Genomic DNA, 9,763 nt, shown 5'->3' on the forward strand with positions numbered 1-9,763 from the left:
TTCAAATTAATTAAAATATAGAAAAAAAATCAACTTCGCTTCTTAATTTACTACAGCCTGGTGATCTTAAACACTGCAATAAATAGATATAATATCTGAAATGTACAGTTTCGATACTTTATAGAGTATACTATGGAAAAGGGCAAAAAAGAAATACTCTTACCAACATTAGTTTCTCTTGATATATTGTATGTGTCTGTATGTGTGGATGTATATGTACATTTATAGGCAACTGATGTAAACACTTTATGCTCACAATTATAAACATTGATCAACTGATTTTTTCCATGAACTTGTAATATTGTTAATACAATTGTCATTATAGTTAAGACAATACCTATAAATAAAAAATACCAAAATATGCCACCTTCAAGTAACTATTAGCAGCAGATCATTATTTCAGCATGTTTACATAAATAAAATCTTAGTCTTTGACTTTAATAATTTCCATGTTTGAATCCAAGCTGCATTTCACATCTGACCAGTGATCATAAGAAACCAATAATTCATATTTCTAAAGTGTCCACTATGTGCTGGAAACCTTGCTGGGTTCTCTGAACTATGGTGATAAGCAAGAATATGATCCCTCTCCTCCAATATTCTGCTAGATAAAGTTGTGACAAATTAACTCCATGAATTAAGAGTTAAACCACAGATCCAGCTAGCTTTTTTTTTTTTTAATTATGAATAGAGTTTACATACCACAACCAGGAAAAGGAATGAACGGAAATTGTTAGGATGTTAAATTGTTCCTTAGTCATCTAGTCTCTATTTTATTATGGCTTTATCAAATTACTTATGTATTCAGTGACTTTAGAATCAAATGTAGAATAAAAATACTTCCATTGACTTTTGATGATTAGATGTTATTCTACAGCTAAAAAGACTACACTTTCCATTTTACCTGCTAGTCTAAGTCCTGCTTTATCAACATTGCTAAATGGTCTTACTACCATTTACTTCAAACTTAACCAGACAACAGAAGAGTGTGATGGAAAATATCATCAATTCCTTTGCCGAGACATTACATGTCAACTTTTTGCTTAAAGCAAAATTTAATGGCTGATGCGTGAATTTTCATTTCTAGACATTTACTCTGGAAACACTGACATAACATTTAACCAGAGCAAACAGGACTACTCTAATAAGAAGGCGACACCAAACCTAAAAATGCACCAGGAACAGAAAGATCCTGGCAGGAATTAATCTGCCATTTTCACACATCTGCCCAAGGGAGGTATTGTAATTGCAAAAATTTACTCTAAGACTGCTGAGATTCATAGTAATTATGTTTCTTTTTTTTTTTTTAATAGAAATAGCCACAGGTGGTAACAAATTGGGTTTTGAGATGGGGAACTGGGCATGCATTCTAACCCAAATTACTATGTAATTGTCTTGATTATAAAAAGTCTTATAAAGTCTACTGCTCAAAATTAGAAGGAAAAAAAAGGTATCTTTAAATGTATTCCTTGTCTCTTAGCTTTTCTTGCACTTAGGGGTGTTTTTTCATTTGTTGCACCGGCACACCTGACATTAGAACCACGCTACAGAATAGATTTTTGCCAACAACCCTTACAAATTGCTGTGAGTGGGATTTGTTTAATAGGATAGTTCTTATTTCTGCCTTATTATCATCTAGGGATAAATAACAGCTTACTCAGAAGGTCAGGATCTGGAAATTTAGCTAATAATTACAATCCATGTACGTGCCAACACTAATAGTGCAAGGTTATCGACTTCTTCACAATCTATGTTTTGTATTAAAATATGTGCAATTATTCATATATGCAAATATATATAGTCTTAACTACCTTGTATCTTACTCTACACTTACGTTCTTGCACTAGCAACAACGCATTTTCATTGTTTTCTAAAATTACAAATGTATATCATGCATACCATGCCAAGCAGAAATCAATGCATATCACCAAATAATCTTTCATAATCAGGAATTTCTAATTTAATCAACCAAGATAAATAACAGATCAGGCACTGCTTTAAGATGAAAAAAATGATTAATTGATGTAGCATGAGAAAATGTAAAACTTAAAATAATAATAAAGATAAAGCAATCAAATATCTTGCCTTGAAACACATGAAAGCAAATTTGTATGCAATTTTGAATTCTATCATAATGACAATGATAGCAAAATATAGATGGCTGATTTCTCCTTTATTTTGCATAATATAACTTCTCTTATCCACATTCTTCATATGATAAGTAGATTGGGATAATCAATTTTAAAACCATTGGCACAAAATAGAAGTAAGAATTATGTGCCTCAGGAAGACAGAATGATAGAATTCACCAATATTTAGCTGATTTTCAGATTTTTTTTTTTTTGCTGACAGAATGGAAATGAAAGCAAATGATTTTAAGTTTGTTCAGAAAGTTTTTGTGATTAATATTTAGGTAAAGATACATCAAGTATCAAGTTTGAACTAGAAAATATCCTTTCTTGAAGTTAATTTCTTTGTTTTCCAAGTTACTAAATAATATTTTTTCTTAGTAAATTTTGCTCAAATTTTAAGCATACTGCTTTTCAAATATTCTAATTTCTTATGCTATCTCACCTAGTGCAATGGATGCATCAGTTAAAAGCACAGATAGGCTACTTTACATGTGGTTAGATAACACTTCTGGTGATCACAGGTGAATTTGCTTTTGTATCAGTCCCGCTTATGCAATTGCTCTGGTGTTGTGAAACAATAGAAAAATCTATCAATATCTACTCATAAAATAATCTATAATCTGCTAAAATGTAAAAAGCAAAATGAACCACTATTACCAGTGGTACTTATATTGAGGCCTCTGAACATAAAGGAACACAATAGCATAAAGGTGAACAATATATATATATATATGGTTTTAAATTTCAAAACTGATGCTAATTTTAGTATTGCATACAAAAAAATGTAATCAAATAAATTGATGGCCTAAAACTGGATAATTAAAACAAAAAAGATATTTTGACTCTCATGACCATTTCTTCCTAAAATAAGATATCTATTCCATCTCCATTCCCTAAAAGCTATTGGAATTTAGGAAATATGTGTATATTTCAATTTGAGCTTTTCTGGAATTGGACAACATGAAAGATCTAGGTAAAAGAAGAATCCAGTCATTACTTAGAAATGATTTTAAGGATTCAGGTTGAAATACTGCAAGTAAGCAAACCAATTGATGGCTTACGTTTAAATTACATTTTAAAAATTACCACCTAAAGAAGCTGAAGAAAATATACATCTGAAGGACCATAGGTTTTTAAAATAAATTATTTAATCACACTATGAATCAAATACGCTATCAAAATAGTACTAGAACCTTTCTGAATATAAAATTATTATGTTTTAATGTAAGTTATGGGAATGTACTCAGTGTGTTTTTAACCACAACATATCTATAAAACATTATGAATGTAAGGCTTTGAAAACTTGTAATACTTATAAAACTCTTGCTTTCAAATTCCACAAAGACTGCTTTTAGCTGAGAAAGAGAGAAAACAAGAAATCATCTTTTAAATTGTCCCTTTAATATATTTTTAATTAAAAATAAATCAGAAACATTACAAATTTTAAAAAGAATAAATATTATTCAGACAGGATGTATTCCAGAACTAAACAGAAGCTTAGAAGGTAATATTTACCTTTACCTTGCCCATTTTCCACCCAACAAAAATACTGAACAGAAAGAAAATACCAAAGCTCTTTAAATATTTCAAAATGACTGAAATAAAATGCATTTTTAATATGAGTAAATTATTTTAATATATTCTATTCCTCTAATCAGACCAAAATCTTTTTATGTAGATTAGTTACATCTGAAGTCTCATTTATCCAACCTGTATTTATCCTTTGATCACAAAGCTTGTTAACTTAAATGATCTTTTATTGTTATGATTCATTTTCCCATAATTATGCTGTTTAACTGCCTTATTTTTTGAATAAATATATGCAAACGCGCCAATCATATTCGGCACAGTTATGCTAGATGCTCAATGAACTGTAAGAGCCATTTCACTACAATAAACTGCCTGGAACAGATCCAGGGCAAGGCCTACAAATACCAGTAATCAGAATGTCACTAGGACTAGAACAGACAAATAGGAGTGTGTCACATGTATATCAATAGGCTCTCTCAAACACTATCTGAAACCAATTTTACAGTCTATCACTGGAAGAACTCGGTGTATACAAGAGAAAGATGCCACCCACACAGTGACACTTATGTATCTGCATTTTGTTATGTATTCACCCTCCGCCCCCTTTACCTTCAAAATATTGAGCTTATGCTTCTGCAGTAGCAAAGAAGCAGGAGTATGCTTCTGCTTAGTCACAGCAGGGAATGTTGATGTCATTAAGGACTTCTTTATTATAGATAATTTATTTCAAAGCTAGTGGTGAAAGCTATGACTAACTGTAAAATACTGTGTGCCATTGAAGGAAATGCTTGTCAATGTCTCCTTTTCTAAAAAAGGTTGACAATAGATTAGTGTAGGTCTGATGAACTTTAAAAGAGTTTTGTGGGTGGGTGGCACAAGTCACACTATCTTCAAATTGATAGGTAAAATGAACTTTACACTAATCTCAAACAAACATACAATCATTGGGTTGAAGGAATTCAATACAAAAAAATCTTCCCTAATGGCTTTACTAAAATATGACTTTTAGATAATGCCCTGTGGGATTTATTAAACAGAAGTATCACTAAAGGGAATACATTCTGGAGCAATGACTAATATCATAATTAGTGGGTGCATTTGTAAGAATTTACCCACTATTGAGTATATTGCAAGACTTCTCAGCTTTAGGGAGTTGTTTTACTTCCTAACTGGCATGAGCCCAGTGCTAGTGGCTTCATCTTCCTCCTAGTATTTCATCATCAGGCTTACAGTATATTCTCACAATGGCTAAAGCCATCCCATCATCCTCCCAAAAGAATCAGAGGTTTTTCCCTCTTAATCTACATAAGCTTCAATGTTCCCCACAGAAGACTTGCTGTTCCTTAGCTCCTTCATTGTTCTAGAATTACTGATTCTAAGGAAAATCAAAATTTTGGAAGCTTAATACCAGGAAAAGGAATTAAGTTTTAACATATATTGAAGAAAAATAAAGCCCATCCTTAAAAAGAGAAATATCTTTGCACTAAAACAGTATAAAAATGGGCTAATAGTCTCATATCCAAATTGTGCTTAAATAAGTATTTACATACATTATACTGAAAATATAAATATATATATACATGTAAACGCATGCTGTAATTTTGCCAAGCAGTTTTATTGTTCACATTTCATAAATATAGGCAGAGCCGACCTTCACTGCAATCAATACATGTAAACCTTTATTAGTCTTAAAAAACATAAAATATTTTTAAGTTTACATCTATTATTTGTATAGATAGATTTCTACGGAGTTTTATTACATAAGCAGCACCAGCAGTGAAAAATTTGAAATCTGACAATAGTAGTGAAACATTATAAAGTATAAATATGTTTTTAAATAGAATTAAATATTTATCTGGAGACGTTTTAGTCTTACTCTTAAAATATGTATATTCTTAACTTTTAATAGCAATGATAGTTGTGATTATTTTAAGAATAATTAATTCATTTTAACCTCATATAAAAACCTGTAACTCTGCACTGTAAAAAAATGAAAAACATATAATATCAACTTTACAGAAAAAAATTCCTAGAAAATGTTTGTTTTCATTTTTATTTTGAGAGTGTGACTTAGGCAATATAGTCACAATTACTAGACAATGCTTTAGAACAGGTAAATTTTTTTTTTTTTGAAAATACATTCCAGAAGTAGTGATAAGCTTTTTAGGACATACTTTTCTATTATCTGATATTTTTCACAATCACTCATAGCCTTAAATAGCATGAAGAAGCCAAGAATAAAATTTCAATATCCTCCCTCCAGGCAGACTTACATACGATATTTATTGAAACATTAGAACTCAAGTAAATTACAGAGTTCACTCATAGAACTCAAGTAAACTTAAAGCACTCACAGAAATAAAGTTGAAAATTATCCCATTCCTACATTTTAAAAACTCTGATGAATTTATTTATATGAACATAGTAAAATGTTTCCAGCTTATATTTTAGAAATTTTATTGAAAATTAAAAGCTAATGGATAAAGAAGTTATTGCTTTTTGAATACTTATATTTACCACTATTAAAGATAAGATTCTCTGGCTTGTAGTTCACGCAGTTAAAAAAAATTAAACTGTTTTTCATTTATTGTTAAATGGAGAAGTGCACATATTTACATTGGAGCTGAGGTTTTTATGGGTGCACAAAAAACTAAGAATAAGGTAAAGTATACTAAGTATGATAATAATTTGAATTTTAAACTCTTCTCCATAGAAACTTCAAACACCTAAGTGACTGATTACTTTTAACTTAAGGCTATGTGCATTTTATTTGTACTACTATTCATATATGGGAACCTAGAAAAAGTGATTACGTACTCATATTAATATTAATTAGGAATGGATCCTTCCATGTATTAAAAAATATCTTAAAAACAGACAAGTGGACAAACACTCCTGAAGGGGCACATTCCCTTCCTACCCAGTCTACCATAAACTCCTAAAACAGAGATGGAAAATAAAAATTTATGAAACTAATGCAAGCAGCGACTCATAATAAAATGCTGTCTCATAATAAAATTTCGGTAAAATATCTTCAAATCATAAATGAAGAAAGAAATGTTTCACGTGCTTTCTGTTTGTTACTGAAATCACTAGTGTACTAGAAAAGTTTTCAAGATCATGAAAAGTCATCTACAGTCAATAAGCTCTTGCATTAGAGAAGTAAGAATAAAGCCAGACAACAAATCATGTTGGTTGTAAAGATATACTCTTCCACCTTTTTATTATAAAACATTGGATTTATTGTCTGTGCTAAAACACTTTAGCCCTATATGCCTCAATATAATTTCTATATGTTTGGATTACAGTAATATTTACCATGTGTTTAACTTCTTTTTATTGAAAAGGCCATTCTTAGATATCAAAAGAATTTTCCCTTCCTAGAAGATAGAATCTAAAGTCAACCCTAAAGTAAATCTTTTGAAATTGAACTGTAAAACACTATATATGAATGTATTATTAAAAAGAACTTATTTTTGTAGATTTTATTCTGCTGGCTCAATATATTTTCTTCCAGAGAACATTAAAATGACTTGTAGTAGTGCTACAAAAAAATCTGAAAACACAGATGCTCAAACAAAACTGTAAATTCTCCCACCAGTGAGAAGTCCCCAGTCTCCTCCCTTCTTCTCAGTGAGGGCTTCGTTGAAAACACCTGTTGAGAAGTTACCCTGAAACTTAACAAATAATTCTTATAAGCCAAGATTAGCAGTTGTTTCTGACAAATAGCAATGATCTCTATTTGATTTTTTAGATTCTCCTATTAACATAGGAAATAATTCACATGTAAATTAAGCCTATGAAAATGTTTAAATGAATTTATATCAATTTGCCGCACCTACCACAAATACTGTTCTTATTTTTCAAAGTCAGTTTTATAGCTTTAAAATGGATAAAATATTTTGTTTTAACAATGTTGAACTAGGGCATGATTAGTAAAATATTTTAATCACCAGTCTATTGTTTCATCACTTAGAGGTGACTTTACTTTGAGACACTTGAATAAAATCTGCGATAAAATCTCTTCTCACAAACCAGTTGCTATACCAGCTTACATGACTATTCAGCATTCACATGCAGTAAAACATACTCTTATCTACAAACCTAAAGATTTGAAGCTTCAAATCTTTAGACCTTGTGACTCACACAAAATGCTTTCATACTAACCAAGCCATAATTTGAATTATACTAAATCCTGAAGTCCAAAATTTCACTTCACCAGACTTTACCAGGAAATCTTGAAACAATTATGAAATTATTTTCATTCCATCAATAGAAATATACTGTGCATCTTCTAAACAGTACACAAAATGCTGGAAAATAAACTGGACCTATTAGATGCTAGTCTACAAGCATTCTGTGGATTAAAATTCTTTCTTGAGAATTGCACATGAGATTAATAGTGTGGTGTGTTAAATGCACACACTAATAAATGCACCTGAAACAAAATTATGGATACCTGAACATTTTAATTTAAGTATGTCACTCCAAGACAAAGTGTATGCAGCACTAACTTTAAAAAAAAAAAGAGAAAGAAAGGTCATTGCAGTTAATTTACTCTGTTCTCCCTAATAGGCATTAAGAAAAAAATTGACATATTTAAAATGAAATAAGCATGTTAGGAATTTACAAAGTAAAAACCAAGTTTTAAAAAAAGGCCTGTTCTAACATTTTATATTGAGAATATTTCCATGGAAGAAGCAATATAGGGAATAACCACTTTGGTAAAAAAAAATCAAGATTTGAAAACTAAAACTTCTAAGACTTTAATGTCATGGATAATGATTCTAGAGGAAAAGCAATGGAATGCAGTTTGTCTTTTGTTTTCCTTTGAAATTTTCTCTCTTACCATACCCACCTCCCAACACCCCAGCGAGTGAGTGGGTGAGGGTGTGTGCAAGCGCGCGCGTGTCTGTGTGTGTGTGTGTCTGTGTGTGTGTGTGTGTTTGCTTTGGCTTAAATTTTCCTCCTAATGAAAGGAATCATCATCACCCTCATCCTCATGCATCCCTCCCTCAAACAGTGACCAGCTTTAAGAACAGCCTGGTGTAAATAGAATATAGTCATTCCTGCCCATCAAAACCTTCTGAATACTTCTATGAAAGATTATTCCTCACTAATCTGACTAAAAGAATCAGGCTTGCTGAGAATTTTAAGGCACCAACTTCATTTTTATTGGATTTCAAGAATAAGTCAACTCATAGCACTTGAAGTAAAAATTAGCACCTCTGCAATATCTCTGAAATTGTCAGTGGTAAAAATTTTAAAAAGTATGTAACATATTATGCACTTATTAAATAACTACAAAGATCTACAGATATATTTTAACATATCTCCCTCTGAATAAATGATCATAAATATCATTTTTATACTGGTGCAGACATTTGAAGAAAATTTTTTAAAGGGATGAGTTTCTTGTTCAGTTTATAGAGACCTCAAAAAATCATGACTATTAATATACAGTAAAACACTGTTAAAAAGTGGAATTTAATACTACATTTCATACTTTAGCACTCAGTATCCTCAAATACAAGAGTCTTTTCTATGGATATTCTATTATAAGTAAATATGGTTTGTTTAGTTTTGGCGTTTATACAGTATCATTTAGAAAGGATAAGATTGTGAAATCTTAATACTCAATTTTAATATTAAAAATATTACTGAGTCAAGTGTCATTAAAAGGTATTTGCTTTTCAAAGCATAAAATTATGCAGGTTATTTTCATTTGCCCCAAACTATACTTCCTCCCAAAAATGTCAATTTTAGTTTAACTCAATTTTGAATTTCAAGTCCTGCTCATCCAGAATAATTTGTAGCAAGACTTATTAATAGGCAAGAATTATGTTTTTTCTATAACACAACTCAATGGTGAGTAAAAGAAATTAAGCAGTGACTAGACAATACAGCCAGTCATCTGCTGTTGTTAAACTCAACATCCGTGATGGGCCAGTTGTTTAGTATTTTAAATGAACAACTTTGAATTACACTCACTACTGTATATCGTATAACACTTAAGTATACTGAAAATATACAGTATACAAACCTAAAGCAGCCTAGAATTATTTCACACATCAGATGCCTTTAGTACTACTTGCCTACTC

General features: G+C 30.7%; 1 protein-coding gene across 3 annotated transcripts in view; it reads right to left on the reverse strand.

Annotated features, from left to right (window-relative positions):
* Positions 1-9,763, reverse strand: part of PCDH17 (protocadherin 17) — a 93,351-nt gene that overhangs the window by 77,734 nt on the left and 5,854 nt on the right. The gene's annotated exons all lie outside the window — the stretch shown is intronic.

Source organism: Talpa occidentalis, unplaced genomic scaffold, assembly GCF_014898055.3.
Source record: "Talpa occidentalis isolate TD23 unplaced genomic scaffold, MPIMG_talOcc4v2.1 talOcc4.5, whole genome shotgun sequence".
NCBI lineage: Eukaryota > Metazoa > Chordata > Mammalia > Eulipotyphla > Talpidae > Talpa > Talpa occidentalis.